This window comes from Aquarana catesbeiana, linkage group LG03 (genome assembly GCF_042186555.1).
Source record: "Aquarana catesbeiana isolate 2022-GZ linkage group LG03, ASM4218655v1, whole genome shotgun sequence".
Classification (NCBI taxonomy): Eukaryota; Metazoa; Chordata; class Amphibia; order Anura; family Ranidae; genus Aquarana; species Aquarana catesbeiana.
In genome coordinates this window covers 579,999,406-580,023,388 of record NC_133326.1, presented here as the reverse complement: position 1 = coordinate 580,023,388, position 23,983 = coordinate 579,999,406, and the positions used below count along the sequence as shown (strand labels likewise).

Here is a 23,983-nt window from a genome sequence, read left to right as displayed (position 1 = left end):
CACTATGTTCAGCTATGTCATAGGCGCTTTACCATGATCGGAGATGTGGTGTGTTTGGGCGACACACTGCACCACCTATCGTCGTGCTGCGTGCCCCCAGGGGCTCACACAGTGGCTTGTTCTGAAAGACGTCATATGATGTCCAGTCAGGACAATTAATCCCCTGCTCAGCCTATAGCAGAATGACAGCTGGGTGGGGCTCCATTGTGAAGGTGTTAAAGTTCATGCCTGCTCCAGGGGTCCAAAAATAAGTCACCTCAGCTCAGCAGTGTCTCAGTAACCAAACAGAGCATGGCTCCTTCTCACAAGTGTGTCCTGCTCCAAACAACACCTCATGGACACCTGTTGACTCTTTCCTGCCCTTTTTAGCTCGCTCTCACAGGCCCTACATGACCAGGATGCTTGTAGTCAGGGTTGGAGGTTCTTTCCCACCCAAATCTCTCTGAGTCTCTGAATTCCAGGACACATATCAGAATGTAAAAATCCTGGGAAAACTGTAAATCAGTTTCCCTTTCTTCCAGATTACTCCAGAATCTCTCATCCTGCATTAATGAGAACCCAACTGTCTCTTGTCGCCCCCCTCCCCTTAAAGGGACAACAACCCAAACAATGGGAACACATATTTCCTATCCAGGACCCATCCCTGGCATAAAACATCCCTGGCGTTTTTACCCAACAGTAGCATCTCAGCAGCAGTGTCAAAGCCATGTCGAATCTGTCTGCTAGAGCTAGTTAAGGGTTCACACTGACATAAATTATGTGCACATTCTGACATTAGAACTATTAAAGTTATTTAGCTCACTAACTGCATACTTGCCAATAGTCCCAAATTTCCCGGGACATGCACGAATTCGGGAGCCTCATCCCAATTTTTTTATTTCCCGGGATTTGTCCCGAATTTCCTTGCTTGTCCTGGAGGATCGTAAATTTTTTGGGGCAATAAAAGGGTTAATTAGCATCGCCGCAGCCTCGGTATCCTCCCCCCTGCCTCATTTTGTCCTCCTTGTCCTCTATTGGACAAGGAGGACACCTGTTCCTTCTGCCTGCCTTCATTTGCCAAGTATGGCAAGCAGGGCCGTGGCTACTTCGCAGTCGGAGCACATGGATGGATGGGGGAGGAGGTGCGCACCGCTGTGTCACGCTGACTGCTGTGTCAGTGCCAGGACTCTCACTCGGAGGAGGAAGAAGTTTGCCTCCTCCTGTTTACACAGCACCAAGGAGTAGAACGTGAAAGGTCCGGGGGAGCCGAGGCTGGGACCACCAGGGAACAGTCGGCGCCACGTGGGGGGAGCTAGTGTGTCACTCGGTAAGTCAAAGTGCTCCCAGCTTCTGTTTGAGGGGGAAAAAAAAAAATTCTCCCTCCCATCCGCTGCAATGTCTGATGTAAGGGGGGCTTTGCTGGCAATGTCTGATGTAAGGGGGGCTTTGCTGGCAATGTCTGATGTAAGGGGGGCTTTGCTGGCAATGTCTGATGTAAGGGGGGACTCCGCTGCAATGTCTGATGTAAGGTGGAACTCCGCTGCAATGTCTGATGTAAGGGGGGCTTTGCTAGCAATGTCTGATGTAAGGGGGGCTTTGCTGGCAATGTCTACAGCCAAAAAAGTGTCCCACATTTTTTTTTGCAATGTTGGCAACTATGTAACTGATGTGGTTTCTTGCTAGGAATATTTTTTAAATAAACTTGTGCATCACAGGCACATTTATAAAACAATAAAAAAAAACTAAGCCAAATATGAAGTGACATAAATTATGTGCACATTCTGACATTAGAACTATTACAGTTATTTAGCTCACTTACTGCATACTTGCCAATAGTCCCGAATTTCCCGGGACATGCACGAATTCGGGAGCCTTGTCCCGATTTTTTTATTTCCTGGGATTTGTCCCGAATTTCCTTGCTTGTCCCGGAGGATCGTAAATTTTTTTGGGCAATAAAAGGGTTAATTAGCATCGCCGCAGCCTCGGTATCCTCCCCCCTGCCTCATTTTGTCCTCTTTGTCCTCTATTGGACAAGGAGGACACCTGCTCCTTCTGCCTGCCTTGATTTGCCAAGTATGGCAAGCAGGGGCGTGGCTACTTCGCAGTTGGAGCACATGGATGGATGGGGGAGGAGGTGCGCACCGCTGTGTCACGCTGACTGCTGTGTCAGTGCCAGGACTCTCACTCGGAGGAGGAAGAAGATTGCCTCCTCCTGTTTACACAGCACCAAGGAGGAGAACGTGAAAGGTCCGGGGGAGCTGAGGCCGGGACCACCAGGGAACAGTCAGCGCCATGTGGGGGGAGCTAGTGTGTCACTCGGTAAGTCAAAGTGCTCCCAGCTTCTGTTTGAGGGGGAAAAAAAATTCTCCCTCCCCTCCGCTGCAATGTCTGATGTAAGGGGGGCTTTGCTGGCAATGTCTGATGTAAAGGAAGACTCCGCTGCAATGTCTGATGTAAGGGGGGACTCCGCTGCAATGTCTGATGTAAGGGGGGACTCCGCTGCAATGTCTGATGTAAGGGGGGACTCCGCTGCAATGTCTGATGTAAGGGGGGACTCCGCTGGCAATGTCTGATGTAAGGGGGGACTCCGCTGCAATGTCTGATGTAAGGGGGACTCCGCTGGCAATGTCTGATGTAAGGGGGGACTCCGCTGGCAATGTCTGATGTAAGGGGGGACTTCGCTGGCAATGTCTGATGTAAGGGGGGACTCCGCTGGCAATGTCTAATGTAAGGGGGGGCTCTGCTGGCAATGTCTGATGTAAGGGGGGACTCTGCTGGCAATGTCTGATGTAAGGGGGGACTCTGCTGGCAATGTCTGATGTAAGGGGGGGACTCTGCTGGCAATGTCTGATGTAAGGGGGGACTCTGCTGGCAATGTCTGATATAAGGGGGGACTCCGCTGGCAATGTCTGATGTAAGGGGGGACTCCGCTGGCAATGTCTGATGTAAGGGGGGACTCCGCTGGCAATGTCTGATGTAAGGGGGGCTTTGCTGGCAATGTCTGATGTAAGGGGGGATTCCGCTGCAATGTCTGATGTAAGGGGGACTCCGCTGCAATGTCTGATGTAAGGGGGGACTCCGCTGCAATGTCTGATGTAAGGGGGGCTTTGCTGGCAATGTCTGATGTAAGGGGGGACTCCTCTGCAATGTCTGATGTAAGGGGGGACTCCGCTGCAATGTCTGATGTAAGGGGGGACTCTGCTGGCAATGTCTGATGAAAGGGGGGACTCTGCTGGCAATGTCTGATATAAGGGGGGACTCCGCTGGCAATGTCTGATGTAAGGGGGGACTCCGCTGGCAATGTCTGATGTAAGGGGGGACTCTGCTGGCAATGTCTGATGTAAGGGGGGACTCTGCTGGCAATGTCTGATGTAAGGGGGGACTCTGCTGGCAATGCCTGATGTAAGGGAGGACTCAGCTGGGGACACCTGATGGCATCTGGTGGCAGGTGACACGCTCAGGGTTCCCACTGATTTCTGCATTATGGTGAGTTAAATAATTTCATTTTATATTACAATGTAATAATAGAAATAATGCGCTTCAATCATCCTGACACCATAACAACCATGGTGCCGGGATGATTGAAGCGTTAACACCAGGTGTTTAGAGTATCTTTATCTGCTGATTGTTAAACTTTCTAGAATACACATATTTTTATTGTGTAGGATCTGGGGCTGCTGTCCCGTCATTCCCCTCTCCCCCTTTCCCCCTCTCCCCCTTTCCCTATCCATCCCTCATTCATCTCAGACTCTAACCACACCCTATGGAGCCACGCCCATTTAAGCCACGCCCACAATTTTGTGTAAACCAGGCCCACTTTTTGCCGCGGCGCGCGAATCGCGCCGCACTTGTATTTTTTTGCTAAACCACGCCTACAAATGAATGCCACGCCCCCTAATTATTGTACGGCTCCGCCTACAGCCAAAAAAGTGTCCCACATTTTTTTTTTGCAATGTTGGCAACTATGTAACTGATGTGGTTTCTTGCTAGGAATATTTTTAAACTTGTGCATCACAGGCACATTTATAAAACAATAAAAAAAAAAAAAAAAACTAAGCCAAATATGAAGTGGCGATGTCACAATTTGCTAACATAGCCTTGTAAGCAGACACAAACCTGATATGTTGTGTAAATGTATAACATGACTTCTGAACAAAAAAATGCTAATTGCTTCTGTAGTAGCTACTTAGAGGAAGAAAGGATGGCACTTAATTAGCATGTTTTATTTTTTCTTCATCAGTTTACATATAATTAACACTTTGTGTCATATTTTTACAATGAATATTTTTACTATTAATTACACATTTGTCTCTGTATCTCCAGAGAAAAAAAACATTTACTGAATCTAAGAAGTTGTTTATACTTGTGATTGGGGGGGGGGGGGGGGGGGGCAGTAAAAACAGGCAGTTGAGCCATGTTTCTGTTTCAATCTTTTTAAAATATTTGTTTTCTGAAGATAAAGGAGGAACAATACAAAGCAAAGTGGCGAACAATCCTCGCAAAGCTCTGTACATAAAACAAAGTACGTACATAAAAAGGGGGGAGCATAACAGGACCATAACAAATTACATTAACCAACTATGAGGTCCCATATAATCGCATACAGATAGGGAGTTCAAGTGAACAATGAATAGTTGCATACTATAGACCATAACACCATAATCACAGGAGGAAAGCCATCGCAAAGACGGCTTATCAGGTCCACCTATGGGATGCATGAGGAACATCAAAAATATGTAACCTCTACAAAGAGGTCTGCAAAATGGTAAAACAAAGAATTTGTAGTATTTCAAAAGCTTTCTCCATTGTCAGACATCATTTTAGTCATTTGTGGGGGCACAACTCCCCACACCTAATAACGTATTTAACATAGGTGAGGAAGAGGAAAAGAGGAGGGATCAGAAACAGGACTGGTAGGGAAAGTAAAAAAGAAGAGGGAAAGTAAGGAAAGGAGAGAGAGGGTAGGTGAATCCATCCGGGGTTCTTCCGTCAACCGTACTTGGAGTCAGCTCTGTATGTCAGGAACCTGAAAATAGACAAGCCAGGGGGACCATGTTTTTTCGAAGAGGGATTGTTTATCTTGCAATACAAAATATTTTACAGCGCACACATACAAGAATGACATTTCCTGCAGGGCTAGTTAAAAACGTCTGAACACCTGAACATATTCAAAAATACGGGGGTTTGGTCACACTATATGGTCATATAGTGCTAAGCCCACTTACTGCGACAAAGTACCCCGAATTAGTGGGTCCTACACTAGTAATAGAATGGAAGATCCTTTGTCTCAACCATGTGGCTTACTTTGTCGCAGTAAGTGGGCTTAGCACTATATGACCATATAGTGTGACCAAACCCCCGTATTTTTTGAATATGTTCAGGTGTTCAGGTGTTTTTAACTAGCCCTGCAGGAAATGTCATTCTTGTATGTGTGCGCTGTAAAATATTTTGTACTGTTTGTAGGTCTTATAGAAGCACCATCTTGAATTTAAATGCATTGTATGGTGTGCCCCCCAAATATGTTCTTGTATGTTTATCTTGCAAGACACTCACAATTTTTTTCATTTAACATGATCCAACTGAGTTTATGTTTCATTAAAGCTATATCTAAAACCTTTCCATGCGGTCGTAATAGCGATTTTGGACTCTAAGAACATAAAGTATATGAGAGTCTGTGTGTGCCTCTGGACATTTTCAAAGTTGATACATTTTTTACCACCCTTCCCTTAAGCTGCAAAGGCAGCCAGACATAAGTGTGCGCATGCTGCCACCGCAGTGAGAGTTGTACCACTTGGGCTGCACCTGTGTGTAATGCATGTGGTTACAGCAAGGTGATGTGGCATTTATAGGGTTAAAACAGGCAGTGAGGAGGCAAAATATTGCCTCCTCACCTCCTTTCAAATGCCTCTGAAATATGGTTCACTCTGAATCAGTGCCATCTTAATAGCATCATGGGCCCCTGGGCAAAGTAATGCTATCGGGCCCCTACAAGGCTGCCCAATTTACACACCTACTCCTAAGAATTAGTACTATATTTTCTACTTTCTGCTATGAGACATATCAAATTAGAAAAATGTAAAACATGTCTTCATAAATGTAGGCCAAAATGTATTCAACTACATGTCTTTGGTTAAAAAAAATCCTGGGAGAGCTGTACTCCCTCAGCTCCCCTCACACCTGTACACTCACAGCCCCCCCTCACACCTATACGTTCGCAGCCCCTCTTCGCACCTGTACGCTCACAGCAACCCCCTCACACCTGTACGCTCACAGCAACCCCCTCACACCTGTACGCTCACAGCCCCCCCTCACACCTATGCGTTCGCAGCCCCTCTTCGCACCTGTACGCTCACAGCCCCCCTCACACCTATGCGTTCGCAGCCCCTCTTCGCACCTGTAAGCTCGCAGCCCCCCCACACCTGTACGCTCGCAGCGCCTCTTCGCACCTGTACGCTCGCAGCCTTCCTCACATCTGTATGCTCGCAGCCTTCCTCACATCTGTATGCTCGCAGCCTTCCTCACATCTGTATGCTCACAGCCTCCCTCACTCCTGTACGCTCTCAGCCCCCCTCACACCTGTCTGCTCTCAGCCCCCCTCACACCTGTACGCTTTCAGCCCCCCCTCATACCTGTCTGCTCTCAGCCCCCTGTCACACCTGTACGCTCTCAGCCCCCCCACACCTGTACACTCGCAGCCCCCCTCACACCTGTATGCTCTCAGCCCCCCCACACCTGTACACTCGCAGCCCCCTTCACACTTGTATGCTCGCAGCCCCCCTCACACCTGTACGCTCTCAGCCCCCCCCCCCACACCTGTCTGCTCTCAGCCCCCTGTCACACCTGTACGCTCTCAGACCCCCTCACACATGTACACTCGCAGCCCCCCTCACACCTGTACGCTCTCAGCCCCCCCCCCTCACACCTGTCTGCTCTCAGCCCCCTGTCACACCTGTACGCTCTCAGACCCCCTCACACATGTACACTCGCAGCCCCCCTCACACCTGTACGCTCTCAGCCCCCTTAACACCTGTACAGTCTCATCCCCCCTCACATGTGTATATATGACACACACATGTACACAGACACACACACTCACACATGTGCACAGAAACACACACATGTACACAGACATATACACACAGGCACACAGACACGCACACATGTACACAGGCACATATACACACACATCTACACAGGCACACACACAATCCCCCCCCCCCCACACACACTTGTAAAATAGCCCTTACTTGTTAGGTGGTGTTCCTTATCCCAGCTCTTGTGCAGCACACACAAGGGGTGCACATGTAGGAATTTACCAGAGGGGGCAAGCAAAAGAGCCTGATGTCAGCTCAATGATACTCACACACATTCCAAACGCCCAGTGCAGCCACAGAGCTCTCCTGCCACCCGCCCCCTGCCTTCTCCCATCCCCCGCCCTTCTAGACGCTCGGGCCCCCTTACTAGTGTATGGGCTGTACCCCTCTGATGGCAAGCCCTGCCCGCTGGACTGCCTGTGCCTGCTAAGCCCAAGTCCCTTGCCCCACTGCTACTTCTATTTTTTCTGGCTCTGATGGGGCCCCCAGGTGAACCTGGGGCCCCTTGGCAGTGCCCAGGGGTGCCCGATCACTAAGAAGGCCCTGCCCATTAGTATGTGATCCTTGTAATCTAATGAAGCACACCACCTTTTTTTAGTTATACTGAGACCTACTGATGTGAATTTATTATGCCTTGAACTTTAATTTCATTGTTTTTCTTGCATGTTCCATCTGATCAATGACCTGCCAGCATAGCTACAAAAGAACAACATACATTGCGTCCTACAGCTATTTGACAGGTCCGTGATGTGATACATGGGAGACATCAGACAACATTTGAAAATCTGAGGCTAAGTACTCTATATGTTTCCAGTGCTTTCCATGTTATTTTGTCAAGGGTCAGTTCATTCATTTTATTTTGCACCTGCTATTTCTCGAATGTCAGCCATTGTGGACCAAATAGATATATTATAGCAGAATGTCATCCTTGCTTTAACACTTTTGAATTAAAAAAAAAAATGAGAAACAGAACAATTTTTCCAACTGTAAGATTCAAGTTCCCCATTCTGTTGTACTATTGTGATTTTTTTCTGAATTTTAGTCTGTGTTGGCAGTTACCCCCAACGCCCTCCACTGTTAACATGTATGTGTGCGCATGCCAGTTTTCATTCATACTTCTTAGTGGGATTGATAATGACAATAAAAGAGATGTTGTTGGAGTTGAGGTTAGAGCTAATGATCTTTGAATGCCATGAGAAACATAGGTGTCCAAAATGTAACGTATTTAGATACTTGTGACAGACCCAACCAGGGCATGGGCTTTTGCAGGGGACTGCAGGGTGGCCTCTTGCCCACTGACTATGGGCCCTGTCTTTTAAGGGAACACTACACTTTGGGAGGTGTGTACCTGGGGGCCCCTTGGAGTGGTCTTGCTTTGGATTCAAGTCTATGTTAGCCCAAAACACACAGACTGGTGGACCAATATATATATATATTTGGGGTCTCCATGCCCAAACCAGCAATGACTGCTTTAGACTGTGATACTCAGAACAGATGTTAATATGATCAGCTCAAAGAAACCTTATACTGGGGTCCCCTGCTACAGTCTGTTTATTAAGGTGTTATGTGTCTTTCTGTTAAGTAGTACATCTCTCCCATTGTGTGCTTCCTATATGTGCATTCCCATTGTTAATGAGTTAAAGAGTTAATTGAGTCAACTATTGTTTCTGTCTGTTGGCTCATTTGGCTATCTCTTGGAGGTTTCCTATGATGGGATTAGCCTAGTGGCAACTTCAGCTTGTTATCTATTATGTGGTGCCTGACCCTACTTTTGAAGCATATAAAAACCTGTATTTCTGTTCAATAAACAGTCATTCCTTTGGTTCTACCTCAACATATTGTCTGTTTACGATGCTTGGGGTAAAAACGCTGGTATTAGCTCGGTCTGTCGAAAGGGTTTGGCGAGCAGGAGGCACTGTTTGGCAGAAGCACCTAAATGGGGTGCCAAGCATTCCGTCACCATACTAAAGATATTTCTACACAGAATCAAATTGTCACATGAAAATGTTATTTCACTGTCTGACCATAAGGAGTCAAAATATTCACCACAAATGTCTATTGAACACCTGAACCCTGATCAGTTAGGTTGGAATTTTTTTACTTATTCACTGTTAGTTCTTGCTTGTATTGAACAGGGGATGAGCATTTAGAATTAACAAAGTATCTTCTTTGTGTGTGGCCTGAACAGGTATGTAAACAGCAGTATTTCATGGAGCTCCCACTGCTGATCCTATCACTGATCCTCTTACCGGCACTCACTCCACCTCTTCAGGACACAGCCGGGACACTGCTGGTATATCCTGTCAAAACTGTATCGGCACTATGACAAGGGGAAATAGTATAGAAGAGTCGGCCACGGCTGACATCCAAAATGGTGCCCAGACTCCTCTCCCGCAGCGTGCTAAGCCCAAGGACACCGTGCGTAAGGCAGGCAAGTCCACCAAAAAGGACCCCCCCCCCCCGCAATATGGTGTTCTACACTCAAAGGCTGCCTGGCCCTAATAGTCTGGAGCCACAGGGGGATCTGAATGCAGCTTTTGCTGCAGCACAAGCTATGCCACTGTCTTGAGGAGAGCACACAAACACAGAGCTGAAACCAGACGCAGAAGATGGAGGGGCTGACATGCAGAGGATGGAGGGGGAGGAGGATTTACAGCCCACACTTAGTGACATTCTCAAAGCAGTCCATACATGTACTGCATCTGTACACGCTGTCCAGGATCAATTCGGTGGCCTGAAGGTTACCCTACTCAGGCAGGATCTACGGAAAGTTTGTGAATGTACCACGTCTGTGGAGAGCAGGGTCAGTGACATCCCAGGACAAACTACCTCCACTAATGTCAGAGACCAAATCCACTTCTCAACTGGCAAAAGCCAACAATATCTGCAACGAAGATTTTGAAAATCATCCAAGTTGATATAATGTGAGAATTGTGGGGCTCCCAGAAAAGGTCGAGAACAAGGATCCGACTGAGTTCATTGAACAGTGGCTACTTACTTTATTCGGCAAGAATGCTTTTTCACCGCTATTCGTGTTTGAAAGGGCTCACAGAACCCCAACCCATCTGCTCTGTCAGGGTCTCCCTCCACGGCCTCTCTTAGCCAGAATCCTAAATTACTGTGACCATGAAATTATCCTCCGCCTTGCACGAGAACGCCAAGATATCAGCTACAATGGAGATAAAGTCTTTTTCTATCCTGATCAACGTTCTTTGAGGTAAAGAAGCGGCATCAGCGACACCATCTTACTTATGCAATGCTCTACCCTGCCAGGCTGCAAATTACTGTCTTTGGGCAATCGCACTTCTTCGAGAAAGCCTCGGATGCATTTTCCTGGCTGGATATGAATGAATCCTCTCTGTGGAATCGATTGGTGGGGCGAGTGGATACCTGAAAGCAGGTGAGGGCTCTCCTGACCATCTACATTGCAGACATATGGCTACCTTTTGTGTCCACAGTTGCCGGTAACACCTACCCTTTGTCCTTACAAGGGTAACACTGCTGACTAACTTATCTTTAATGGTTACGCAATCTGTTTGCTCTACTACTCTCTACAGAGTTGCTGGTGATGTTCTCAGCAAACCAAGTGCCTCCCGGAGTCGTGTTTTACTCCTATCTCAGACTTTATGTTCTTTTCTTTTTGTTACCCGCCAGCAAGGTGAACATGTGCATTCGTTCTTCTCTCTGGTTGAGTTTTGTTTTTGGTAACGTTGCGCCCTGTTTTCACAGCCTTACTCCTCAAGTGTGGACTCAAATGGGGACAACTCAATGCTACTTAAGGTATTTAGACTTGGGTGCCCAGCAAGGTACATCCCAAAGGGGCACCATGTACCAATCTATGCTCCCTATTACAGTTGTGCCATGGCGGATATACTCGTAGTGTTGTGGAATGTTAGAGGCCTATGTGACCCACTGAAATGCATCATGGTGAACTCTGTTCTTAAACAATGCCAACCGGCCACTATTTGTTTGCAGGAGACTCATATGACCCCAGAGACCCTGGGCTGTCTGCGTTATTGCTGGGTGGGATATGCCTGTCACTCGGTGCACACCTCTTACTCACGGGGAGTCCGTCTTCTGGTACACCGCTAGATTTCCTTTGAGGCCTTAATGCGGGAAGTGGATAGTGAGGGCAGATATATTTTCCTCCACTGTAGAATTTTTCATTTGGTATGTCCATAATGCTTCTGAGGCAGCTGGTGCATTTCCTTCTTGATAAGCCTGATCATGGGTGACTTGTGGATTTAGTATTAAATAGAATGCTCGGTTGACTTTGCAATATAGTGGTTAAAGGTATTGATGGAATTACTCTCTTTTATCTCATGCTAAATGTGGGAAGACTGCGATATGTTTGCTATCAGGCCAAATGGCCTTCTAATGCTCTTCTTATATGTATGCTGTATGAGTAGCTACTGTCCTTTTCATTGTGATATGCTGTATATAGCACATGACCGCTTTGTGATTCCACTAAGGCTGTTATTTTGGCTGTGAATGTTATGTTGGTTTATTAAAGCCTAATAAACGTTATTCCTGATTTTAAAAAAAATCTTCTTAGGACATCGAATAATCAGAATTGCTTTTGTATATTCCTGGGTAATAAGTTTCACAACTGCAGTCCACAACGCTCAATTCAACCAGCATCACATTATGATCATGTTAAAAATGATTGACTAGCACCATTGCTAGTTCTAGGCGCGGCTTGCGTATTCCATGTAATAGAAAAATGTAATTGTCTCACTTGGATTGCTTTTAGACTACATGTCTTCCCAGTTTTTCTTTTTACCCGAAGACAAACAGATCAGAACTGCTATGGCTGAGGAAGAGGACAACTACTTACATCATATATCACATCACTTACAAACCAGGGACCCTCTGTTGTCTCAAGAGAAACTAAATTACTTTTAGGTCAAAATTTTCAGCTTATAATGATGTTTTATATTTGTTTGTTTATTGTAAAATCCTTGTGTACAGATTGTATTATATTATATTATTATTATAGGTTGAACATATGACACTGGTGTCACAGAGCATTATGAAGTGCCTTGAGACTATCCTCTAACTGAAGCTCCATTCACTGAAAAAAAGAAAAGCAAAATACTATACAATATTTCATATTTACATACAAAAATATATTTTAAAATGTTTATTTTTATTATTATATTGTGTCCATAATACATTAAGAAAATATTTACAAGGACACCTTTAACAATTCAGAATTCCCATTTGCCAAGCATGCAGTAATTAGGGCTGGGCTCCCCATTCATCAAGAGAAAATTGGTAACATTTTTTCACTTTTGCACAGCTGAGGGAGCAATTTAGATTCTACCATAAGAATATGATTTTTTCAAAACAAGGTTCACTTTACCTTCACATTGCTAATCACCATTGTTTGTTATGTAATTCCATAAGACTCTTTAACTGGTTCCCGCCCGACCTATAGTCAAATGACAGCCAGGCGGGACATTCCCTGTTATGGGTGGACATCATATGATGTGTCCCTCAGACACAGCGCATCAAGGTAAAGAGCCAATGACAGCGACTCTTTACCACTTGATTGCAAGCATAATAAGAGCATGTTTTAAGAAGCACCATCACAAAGCCAGCACCTGGATAAGAAGTTTTTTAAACAACATTGTTTTTCAATGAGGACTAAACCTTTTTGAGCCATATAAAAAAACTTTAAACAAACAAAATTATCTTTTCCAGCAAGTACTGGGTTTTTGGAGCACAAGTCACTTTGTTAATTCATTTTTAAGCACAAGTCACTTTATTAACTAATAGATGCCAAACTAGCACATGTATTTTTGATCACTAAGCACTTTTTGTATTTTGTCATTTATTAATGCAATGATATGCGACATAGGATTGAGATTTTCCACTTGTAAAATTAGCACTTTACACTTATGATTAATATTTAATCACAAGTCACTTTGCTAATTAATAGATGTCAAACTAGCACGTATATATTTTGACCAGTAAGCACTTTTTGCACGTTGTCATGTATTGATGCAACGGTATGGGATATAGGATTGCGGCTCTCCTCTTGCGATATTAGCATTTTATACCTATGATTAACATCTAAGAAGTGTAAACCACCTTTGGCGAAAACCATATATAGGAACACTTTTCAGGATCATTGAAACTATATTGATAAATAGTCGCCAGAGGCTGTAGCACAATGTAAACTAAAACGCAAACTGGGCTTTAAAGGCTACAACACATGTTGGGTCTTGCATATCTCACTTTTAATTTTCCATTAATTTAAACCTTATACATTCACATATTATGTTTTGAACCAGTTTAATTGTCAATAAGACATCACAAACCTTTAGTACTACACTGTGACATATGTTCACATACACAATATTCCAGGCTCTCACCAGTTAATCCATTTAGCCTCCATATCCAGCCCAGGATATCACATAAGGCACAAAACGGTAGCTTACCATCAAAATTTACCCCACTAGAACAGCACCATAAATACACCTGTTTTTTATTCACATTCTAGTACACTCCACTTAGGTGGAAGTGTATCTGTAGAGGCAGCAGCTCTATATCTCAAAAGTACCCTCATCCACTGCGCGGACTTACCTTACATATTCTAAGTAAAACGGGGGGGCTGGGGGGGCCGGTCACTGCCAGGTGTTTTTCACCTTAGCGCATAGGACGCATAGGATGCATTAAGGTGAAAAACCATGTAGGTTTATAACCCCTTTAACATAAAGCATATCGGTACCCATCAGTGCAGCCTACCAGTGCCCATAAGTCAGCCCTATTAGTGCCCATCAGTGCAGCATCATCAGTGCCCATCAGTGCAGCCTTATCAGTGCCCACCAGTGCAGCCTATCAGTGCAGCCCCATCAGTGCAGCCTTATCAGTTACCATAAGTGCAGCCTCATCAGTGCCCATCAGTGCAGCCCCATCAGTGCAGCATATCGATGCTGCCTTATCAGTGCAGCCTCATTAGTGTCCGTCAGTGCAGCTTATCAGTGCCCATCATTGCCGCCTCATCAGTGGCCATCAGTGCAGCCTTATCAGTGGCCATCACTGCAGCCTAATCAGTGGCCACCAGTGCAGCCTATCAGTGCCCATAAGTGCAGTGTATTAGTGCCCATCAGTGCAGCATGTCGGTGTTGCCTTATTAGTGCAGCCCCATGAGTGCAGCTTATCAGTGCCGCATTATCAGTGGCCATCAGTGCAGCCTCATCAGTGAAGATCAGTGCATCCTATTAGTGCCCATCAGTGCAGCCTATTAGTGCCCATCAGTGCAGCATATCAGTGCCTATCAGTGCATCATATCAGTGCTGCCTTAACAGTGCAGTCCCATCAGTGCAGTATATCAGTGCTACCTCCTGGTTATCAGGGCTGCCTCATTAATGGTCATCAGTGCAGCCTCAGCAGTGCCCATCAGTGCAGCATATCAGTGCTGCCTTATCAGTGCAGCTTATCAGTGCCCATCATTGCCGTCTCATCAGTGACCATTACTGCCACCTCATCAGTGGTCATCAGTGCCAGCTCATCAGTGGCCATCAGTGCAGCCTATCAGTGACCATAAGTGCAGTATATCAGTGCAGAATATCAGTGGTGCCTTATCAGTGCAGCCACGTCAGTGCAACTTATCAGTGCCACCTTATCAGTGACCATCAGTGCAGCCTCATCAGTGGCCATCAGTGCAGCCTATTAGTGCCCATCAGTGCAGCCTATTAGTGCCAATCAGTGCCGCATATCAGTGCAGCTTATCAGTATCTTAATAGTGCCCATCATTGCCGCCTCATCAGTGGCCAGTAGTGCAGCCACATCAGTGGCCATCATTGCAGTCTTATAGTGCCCATCAGTGCAGTATATCAGTACCAATCAGTGCCGCATATCAGTGCAGCCCCATCAGTGCAGCTTATCAGTGCCACCTCATCAGTGGCCATCAGTGCCACTTCATCAGTGCCCATCAGTGCAGCCTTATCAGTGCCCATCAGTGCAACCTATCAGTGCCCATCAGTGCACCCTTATCAGTGCCCATCAGTGCAGCCTTATCAGTGCTTATCAGTGCCTATCAATGCAGCCTATCAGTTCTCATCAGTGCAGCCTCTCAGTGCCCATCAGTGCAGTCTCATCAGTGCCCATCAATGCAGCAGGGATGAATCGGGAGGAGAGCTGGCCTGATCACACAGAGCGGGGATCTCCCTCTGTGACACAGCTTGGAGATAAAACGCCGGCTGCTGTCAAACAAAGTCCCACCTCCTGGACCGGCATTGGACCAGTGTGCTGTTTATCATATGAGCCGGTCTAGGAGGCAAGACTTTGACAGTGACCGGTGTTTCATCTCCAAGCTGTGTCACAGTGGGAGATCCCCACTCTGTGTGATTCAGCCAGCTCTCCTCCCAACAGTTTCCTGGCTGATCGCTTCTGACAGAAGCAGTGAGGCACTTTTTACAGGGCATCAGAGTGACCCAGGCCGCTCTGATGGCCGCACTGCTTCTGCCAGAAGCGATTAGCCAGGAAACCGTCAGCCCAGTCCGCAGCTGCCCCACGCTCTCCCTCCGCTAATTTCCACTTGTAAAATGTGAGCAGACGAGTGGAAATTTTGAGGGCTGATTGCAAGTAAGCCTATGACTTGTGAGAGAACTTGTTAATGTGGCAATGTTGTAAAAAAAACATATTTCATATAATTTCTTCATTTTCCAAAGAATTATAACTTCAAAAAACTCACTTTCAAACTGCTGGACTCTCTTACTAAATACCTTGGACTGTCTATTTTCCAAAAAGGGGTCATTTGGGGGGTATTTGTACTGTCCTGCCATTTTAGGGCCTCAAGAAATGAGATAGCCACTCAGTACATTAAGTAGTAAATATACAAAGGTGCCTGCTCCCCCATGATACACCGTAAAAAAACAAAGCTGCCCACCTTACAGCGGAAAATGATAAAAACATTAAACCAAAATATTCTGGAGAGTGACCATCCAAAGGAACACCAAATGCCACCACCGCAGTGAGAAGTGCACACTCACCATCACTCCAGTGACCTCTAAATTATTAAAGGTCAATAAAACCTTTGGGGTAATTGATGACCCATCTAATTCAAACACAACCTCTTCATCAGAACTTCCATAAATGTCCTATCTCTGTCATCCTCTCACCAAAGAACATCACCACAATAAACCAAAGAATGTACTATAGTGTAGTAATTTTATTGCACCAGATTTAAAGATGACAAAAAAATATTACACTCACTTGTATCTGTGCCCTGACTCAACACAAATGTATACACTCTTACAGGTCTAAGCACCATCGCTTCTTCCTCCAGGGATTGGCATGGGTTCCATCGAGGGGAAGTTCAGGCCAGACGTGACGTCAGATTAGAGCCGAAAGTGACAATGCCCATAGGGCCTCTGACTAGTTTCGCAAATGAGGTAGCTTTCCTGAGGACGCCGTTTGAGAATGTAGCAGTTTAAAATTTGGCCTAAATTTCTGAAGAAAAATTACTTGTTTGCAAAATTTTATAATAGAAGCTAAGTAAAATGTTTTTTTTTTATTTAATTGTTGGTAGTTTTTCACTTAAAATTAAAAACCCAGTAGTACCACCAAAAGAAAGCTCTATCTGTCTAAAAATGATAAAAAAAAAATATGTTTGGTTACAGGGTTACATGGCTGAGTAACTGTCATTCAAAGTGTGAGAGCACTGAAAGCTAAAAATTGGCCTGAGCAGGAAGGGGGTAAAAATGTTTGGTATTGAAGTGGTTAAGGACTTCTAGACTTGTCACACAATGACTTTATGCATTTCTTGGGGACTTCTTTCTTAGAAGCATACTAGAAGGCTAACCTGCACTCCGTGCGTGTTCCAACATGTGTTAAGATATGTTAGTGCTATGAATTTTAGCAGGCATAAAGGAGCTGTGTATGAAAGAATAGGAGCAGAAACATCATAAATGGTCTTTAGGGAGGGCAAAGCCAGGATCCATTCAAAATGCTGAATCAGTACATAAAAATAGCAACTCGGCACCCAATCATGGATCCCCTAGGCTCATGCTACAAACAAAGCACAGTGTAAGTAATCACAGCACACTATGAAATACTGCTACATTTTAAGGAAACTACAGATCACAAAGGCAATCACACCAGTACGCCCACAGCCTGTCCCTGCTGGCAATGTCCTGTTCACCTCCAGAGAAGCGTTCCTAATGAGGCTCGTGTCTTAAAACAGACCTGCATTCACAGTACATGCTGGACAAGTTTAATTATTAATGGTAAGGAAAAACGAGTCTGGAAGAAACAAAATGTGCAAGATAATGGGAGATGGTTTATAAAAATGAGAAAAGAAAAATATAATTTTAATCCATGGAAGCCAATTATGTTTACCAGTCCTTCATGGGTTGCTAGAAAATGAGGGCTAACATTTACCTAACACCAGTGAAGGTAACAAAGGGGGTCTTACATATTTGACTGCACTATTGGCCCAATACACTTAAGGATGAACAGATATCTGCACCCTGACAGCAGATTTGTGGGAACTAAACTTTATTTTTAAAGGATATGTAATACTTACCTCCTTACTTACTTACATGTCATACTTACCTCCTCTGTGCAGTTGATTTTGCACAGAGTGGCCCCCGATCCTCTACTTCTGGGGGCCCCCAGCGACGCTCCTGGCTCCTCCTCTTCTCGGGTGCACTGTTGGAGAGCCGCTCTCCCTCGGGGCACTCGTGCGGACGCACTCCCGTGTCCTGCTGTTGCGTCCATTGACACAGACAGCAGGAATTGGCCCGCCCCCGGCTCCTACTTCATTGGATATGATTGACAGCACCGGGAGCCAATGGCTGTGCTGCTATCAATCTATCCAATCAGGACCCAAGACACCGGCTGCAGCTAATGTGCTCTTTCCCGTCACTGTAAAGATCAGGTTCAGGTAAGTAAAAGGGGGGGCTCTGGGGGGCTGCTGCATCACAGGAGCTTTTAAACCTTAATGCATAGAATGCATTAAGGTGAAAAACATTGAGGGTTTACAACCCCTTTAATCCTTATGCTGCTAGCATTGGGCAATAGATAGTAGGGTGTGTTATAATTACCTTTTTTTTATTTTTTATTTTTTTACATTTCTTCAGGTGCTTCCTGGTTTGTGGCCTAGGCCAAAATGATGCCATGGACTCTTCATGGGCAATACTGTTTCTTTCATCTGGGAGAGGGAGTTGAGGGGCTTTTTCAGCTAAGCACACCCTCTTGCCTGCATGCCTGAGCTAAGGGCAGATGGATTCCAGGAAGCAAACGCTACATGAATCTTTTACCCATACTCATAATGGCAACAAGGAAAAAAAAAAGCTAGGAGGCTGTTTTGTGATTTCTCAATAAAAAAAACATGTAGACATGGATGGATGAGTGAGTTTGCTTTGAACATTAAAAATGAATTAAATAGTGTTTTCAGTTTTATGGTGCTCAGATACAGTTTAGTTTTGCCTCTAGGGCTTAACTCCAGGCAGATACTGTATGAAAGAAACAAATTAATGTATATATTGATTAAATAAATGTTTCTAAATTTAAGTTCCTCAATCTGACTTAGTATTGGCTTCTAGCAGTCTCTGTATAGCAAAGCTCAGACTAGAAGAGGGAGAAGGGCCAAAATAGCCACTCAGTTGTGCTGTAGTGCTCATGCTAACACAAAGCATATTGTGAGAATGGGAGAGAAGAGTGACAAAGAGAGAGAAAGAGCTTGTCAATGAGTTGCTTCTCTTTTCACTGTACAGTCACAGGCTGGGGAAGTAACAAAACTTGTACATGTAGGCTAACAGAAGCAGAGAAAAATCTTCTGTGCCAAACAGGGCTATACATTGTAACAGAGCTGTCTAAGGCCCCATGCACACTGGACATTTAGCCCCATTGCATGAGGCCCTGGTATTTAGCTGCGGGCAGAGCAAATGGGTGTGTAAAGTCTAGCCTGTTGCTGGAAGTCTGTGAAAATCTATGAGAGGCTAACTACTGCTGTGGCTGGACAGGGCTGGATGGTCCACCTGGCTTTACTTACGTATAGTGCAGTATGTTCCCAGGTCCAGGGACAAACACCTCGAATGCAGACTTCTTGCATTCTTGATATTTGTCCCAGGGCACGTACTGCACATAAGTGTGTAGCACCCTCTAGCGTGAGCTAGAAGTTGTTGTCAGTGTAGGAAAATTTGGCTTGGCTGAGGGCCAGGCCTGGGTTGTAAATCTGGGTCAGGGCTGAGTGACTCAGGGGCTGGATGACTCATTTGGGAGCTCTCTCTGACACTTCCCCCTGGTCTGGAAGTTGGTATAAACTTCCAGAGCTGGAGGGTGGGAGTGAGGAGCAGCTGCCATGCATATTTATGATGTCCTCAACCAATCTCCAGCAAGAAGAGGCTAGAAGGGGGCAGACCACCTCATAAATAGACATGGGCCATGCCAGCAGGGCAGTCAGGTGGAAGATGGAGATGGAGTGCTGAGATGGCTGTCGGTGGCCCTTTAGGGTGCCCCCTAGTCTGGGGGGGGTGACCTTGGGTCTTGGGTGCTTGAAGATTCCCCTTACAACACGGAGGAAACCCTTCCTGGAGTCACTGAAGCAAAGAGAGAGGATAGCAGGAGCAGGTTAGCACTACTGTGAGATCTCCTGAGAGTCAGCTGGGTAGGCTGGTGAGTGTCAGTCTGAAGGACTGTGGGGAGAAGTTAGCCGGGAGGGCTAGTGAAAGGGGCAAGTGCAGCCAGGTGGGTTGGCAGTGCCTGAAGAGGTGGGGCTGGGATCAGTGACCACAGAGAGGAAGTGCTGGGAAAGTGTGAGCTGTGTCCTCCTATCTGTTCTTCAAGTATAGAGGCTGCAAGTCCGTGTCTGTAATGGGCCTTTGCTACAAAATTACCACAGGGCGACATAGCTGGGTTCTGCAAGCAAGAGTTGTCTCTGAAGTTTGTTTTGAATTCGAGGGGCATCCCATTATTTCCCATCCTTATCCAAGTTATTTACCCTCAATAAAACAAAAGAAACCAAAGTCACGTCAGTTCTCTGACTCTGCAGTGCCATAGAAATTGGGTGTGCCTGGTTGTGCAGGGTAGGGGATCCTAAGAGGGTGCGCTACAAGTGTTTATACCACTAAGTGCAACATCCAGCTCCATCAGCTGCAGCAGCTGTCCACCTCTCATAAAGTATGACAGGCTGTGGGCAGGGGGCTGGACTATGCGTCTGTGCCCTCTGCCCGCAGCTAATCGCCAGAGCCCCATGTGCCGGGGCTAAACACCCAGTGTTCATGGGGACTAATGCCGCGTACACACAAGCGGACTTTACGGCAGACTTTGCCCGGCGGACGGGATTTGGTCGGACAATTCGATCGTGTGTGGGCTCCAGCGGACTTTGTTTTCTCAAAAGTTGGACGGACTTAAAATTGAAACATGTTTTAAATTAATCCGTCTAAATCGAGTCCGGTCGAAAAGTCCGCTCGTCTGTATGCTAGTTCGACGGACAAAAAGCCACGCTAGGGCAGCTATTGGCTACTGGCTATGAACTTCCTTGTTTTAGTCCAGTCGTACGTCATCACGTACGAATTCGACGGACTTTGGTGGATTGTGCGTAGGCAAGTCCGTTCATTCAGAAAGTCCGTCGTAAAGTCCGCCGAAAAGTCCGCCGAGCAAAGTCTGCCGTAAAGTCGCGGCATAACTCTCAAGACTAAATGGACAAAAAAAAATCCTTTAGAAAGTAACTCAGCTCCCTCATATATGTATATTTCATCTGTACACTTAGCTATTTGCCTGGAGGTCACCTTGGTTGCTAACCCTTCTCTACTCTATCTACACAGCACAATGTTTTGGCTGGAGCTGCACTTTACATTTTATATACAAGTACATGATGCATACTGCATGTGCAACAAATAGTTGTGTCAAGAGTGCTTACATCAAGCTGAGTTAATAAATTAATAAACATGACAGATGATGCCTGTGTTGATTTATGGCATAATTCCGTATAGGACGCAGTGTCATACAATGTACATTCATTTTTTCCACTTCTCTGATTCTGTTCACATGTTTTACATGGACCATGTACACTGTTGTAATATAAACTGAGTGCTTGCAGAAGCATAGATTTTGTTTGATAAAACAAAGCTTGGAAAGCTATTTATCTAATTATTTACACATCCATCCTGCAGCCTATGGTCAATAAAACATTGTGCAAACAGTGAGTAAGAATAGATTCTGGTATAGAGTAAATACTGAAAATAAGAAATGCCTTTTTAAAAGCTGAGGAAGAAGGGTTATTGCACACGGAAGATTTTGAGTCTCCTTTATCAAAAATCCAAGAATGTACAAATATCACCATTAGGTTGGGATGACTAAAGGTGGGAGCTCTTATTTTGTCATAAGATACAATACAACTTTTTGTGGCCACATACAGTATGATGTCCCCCATCAAAGCAACAGTGATCGTGGCTCTAAAAGGTCACATTGTCATACACCAAAATGGAAGTTCTCCTAAGCTATTCTGGAGTACTGTTGAAATTTGCATATTTGTATATTTGTGTGTTTTGTAAGTAAAGGCACCATCCGTTACCCTGTCACTCCAGTACCCATTTGTTCTGGGCCTGTACACTGTGTAGGAAGTGTGCCAAAATATCTCTTCCTTTATCATAGTTTTTGATCAGTTCAATCCAGGCAGATCTAACTGGGCAGATTAATCATGATTTGCCCACCTCCTTCAGCCTAACTGCATTACTTTTCATTTTGATTGCATGTGCCATTCTGCTACTGTACAAATGGTTTTGTAAGTGATGCTGCCCTTCCTTTCTTATTGCCTCAAAATTTGCATGACTGTGTATGTCACCTGGCACCAGTGCTGGGACAAGGTAATTTAGCGCCCAGGGCGAAGACACCAAACTGCGCCCCCCCTCCAAAAAAAATAAATAAAAATTGAGCACTAATCAGCATACTTAGCCCCAAACACAAATAATACCCCCTATCATCCTTACTAGCATAAATTCGCCCCCCCCCTCCCCATTTCTAACAGCCCCAATATTTCCTATCCTAGCACAAATCTCCCCCCATCACTTCTTCTAGCACACCCCCCCCCAAATCCCCCTCCTAGCACAAATCCTCCCCCCCACCCCCATCTCCACGGCACAAATCCTCTCTCCTGGCACAAATTCTCTTTCCCCCACAGAACAAATCCTCCCTCCCAGTACAAATCTTACCCCTGTCACCCCCCAAAATCCCCTTCCCAGAACAAATCTTACCCCTGTCACCCCCCAAAATCCCCCTCCCAGCACAAATCTTACCCTTGTCACCCCCCGCAATCCCCCTCCCAGCACAAATCTTACCCCTGTCACCCCCCAAAATCCCCCTCCTAGCACAAATCCTCCCCCCAAATTTCCCCTCTAGAACAAATACCCCCAATCATCCCTAGCATAAATTCTCCCCCCCCAATCCCCATTTTTACAGCCCCAATATTTCCTATCCTAGCACAAATCCCCCCCCCCATCACCTCTTCTAGCACAACCCCCCCCCCCCCCATATACCCCTACTAGAAAAAAATCTTATCCTGGCACCCCTCAAATTCCCCATCCCAGCAGAACCCCCCCAGAATTCCCTTCCTAACACAACAGCACAAATACACCCCCCTCCCCCATATCATTCCCACCTAGAAGTAATCATTTTCTCCCTACAAATACTCTCATTCCTCCCCTTGTGTCCTCAGTGCAGCTCTCCCTTCCCTCAGCTTGGCAGCAGCTTTCCTCACACACACACAGACCTCAGATACAGTGCAGCACAGCGCTCTGTGATGCCCATCTTCCGACTTTCCTCCTCATGTTGTCCTGTCAGAGCTGAGGAGGAGCCGATTTCTAAACTTGCCTGTGCAGCAGCTAGCGGGTGGGATACCGCTGCTGAAGGGGACCGGGATCGCAGCTCAGAGATGCCTGCCTCCCACCCACACTGCATTCCACTTCCAGCTAGAGCCAGGCTCCTCGGCTCCTCTAGGTTGCAGCGCCGCCACAGCTCTCCGCGCTCCTCTGAGTCCTCCCACCCCGCCTCCGCCCATGAGTGACCTCACGCCGTCGGCCGGGACTACGAGGCTGCTCCGTAGGGGGAGTGAACAGTGAAGCTGACAGGGAAGGGAGGTGAAGCCAGGGCTTGTGCCGGATGCAGGAGCGTACTCGGCACACTTACAGACAAGTTTTCAGGTACAGCAGCACTGACTGGTGTGTATAATGACACAGGTGTGAAGCACATTGCCGGCACTTCACCTGTCCCCCCCCCTATAGAAAATCGTACCGCCCAGGACATCCGCCCCTTCCGCTCCTGCCTTGTACCGGCCCTGCCTGGCACCACCCTACTTTCACGTTGCATGATGGCCAACATCATCTCTTCACACCTTCCTCTGTGCCCAAAATGTGAGGCTCTAAGGGGTCTGGTCATAGGTGTGCGCAGTCTATTGCATCAAGGTGGCCACTCATTACAATTAGAAGAAAAGAGGTTTAACCTTAAACTACGTAGAGGGTTCTTTAGTGTAAGAGCGGCAAGGATGTGGAATTCCCTTCCACAGGCGGTGGTCTCAGCGGGGAGCATTGATAGCTTCAAGAAACTATTAGATAATCACCTGAATGACCGCAACATACAGGGATATACAATGTAATACTGACACATAATCACACACATAGGTTGGACTTGATGTCTTTTTTCAACCTCACCTACTATGTAACTATGTAACTATGTAAGGTGTGCACCCTAAAGCTCAAAAACAAGTGTGTGTGTCTACATATATATGGCCCCCGGCACATTGATCTCCCTGCCGGCACAGTGAAAGAGTAGTGCGTAAGCACTTCTCTTATGGCAGAGCTGGTAAGAGGGAGATCTTTCCGATCTTCCTAGAGCGATAATTTGAATGCGCATGGGATAATAAGGGCATGCCCTGGTACATCCAGCACATCCTGTGCACA

The 23,983-nt window shown here is 46.0% G+C and overlaps 1 long non-coding RNA gene across 2 annotated transcripts in view; it reads left to right on the top strand.

The window, feature by feature from the left end:
• The first annotated feature begins 1,077 nt into the window (after positions 1–1,077).
• Positions 1,078–23,983, top strand: part of LOC141132954 (uncharacterized) — a 149,304-nt gene continuing 126,398 nt past the window's right edge. For both annotated transcript variants that reach the window (XR_012242991.1, XR_012242990.1), the window contains exon 1: positions 1,078–1,306. This is a non-coding gene — a long non-coding RNA (uncharacterized lncRNA). The remainder of the gene's footprint in view (positions 1,307–23,983) is intronic.